A 1069-nucleotide genomic window follows, 5' to 3' on the forward strand; every position below is an offset into this window, starting at 1 on the left:
ATGGAGAATAAGAAAAATTTCACCGAGATTGTTCTGAGATTTACTGAAAACTCAAAGATGCAGAAAATTATATTTATTGTGTTTTTGTTTATCTACATCATCTCTGTGGCAGGAAATTTGCTCATTGTGATAACCATCATTGCCAACTCACTCTAGGGCTCCCCCATGTAATTTTTCCTGGCCTATCTCTCCTTTATTGATGCCTGCTCTTCCTCTGCCAATACTCCTAAACCAATTGGTGGATTTCTCCATGAAAAAAAGGCCATCCTTTTCAATGGAGGTATGGCCCAAGTCTTTGGGGAACATTTCTTTGCAGGTGCTGAGATTATTCTGCTTAAAGAGAAGGCCTATAACCACTATGTAGCCATCTGCAAGCCCTTACACTACACAACCATCATGAACTGGAGAGTATGTCGCCTGTTAGTGGGAGTGTCTTGGGTGGGAGACTTTCTCCATTCAACCATTCAGATCCTCTTCATCTTCCCACTACCCTTCTGTGGTCCTAATGTCATCGATCACTTTATGTGTGATCTGAATCCTTTGCTCAATCTGGCCTGCACTGACACCCACACTCTGGGGCTCTTCGTTGCTTCCAACAATGAGTTCATCTGCTTATTAAACTTTCTCCTACTGCTGGTCTCCTATGTGGTGTTCCTGGGCTTCCTGAGAACTCACAACTTGGAGGACAGGTGCATAGCCCTGTCTATCTGTACCTCCAACATCACAGTGGTTGTCCTAGTCTTTGTTGCTAGCATTTTTATATACATTAGATCACCAGTTACTTTAACCCTTAATAAAACATTTTCTGTATTTTATACCAGGATAAATCCCATGGTAAATCCCTTTGTCTACAGTTTCAGAAATGCTCAGATGAAAGATGCAATGAGGAAATTATTTGTCAGATATTTCAGGTCACAAATAAATGTGCTTAAAACCCAGCAGTGATTCAGCTGAAGAAAAGATGCAAGATGTTTTGGAATGTATCAGCAATGTATAATTATAAGACAAATATTAAAAAGATTTGTATTCATAAACTTTGCATTGAGAAAGTCTAGGTTGATTTAAAAAA

The 1069-nt window shown here is 39.4% G+C and overlaps 1 pseudogene across 1 annotated transcript; it reads left to right on the forward strand.

The window, feature by feature from the left end:
- LOC306639737 (olfactory receptor 4C46-like) lies at positions 1-945 on the forward strand (annotated as a pseudogene). The gene has a single exon. The product of its transcript is annotated as an olfactory receptor 4C46-like (transcript).
- The last annotated feature ends 124 nt before the right edge of the window (positions 946-1069 follow it).

This window comes from Sciurus vulgaris (genome assembly GCF_902686455.1).
Source record: "Sciurus vulgaris genome assembly, chromosome: 11".
Taxonomy (NCBI): domain Eukaryota; kingdom Metazoa; phylum Chordata; class Mammalia; order Rodentia; family Sciuridae; genus Sciurus; species Sciurus vulgaris.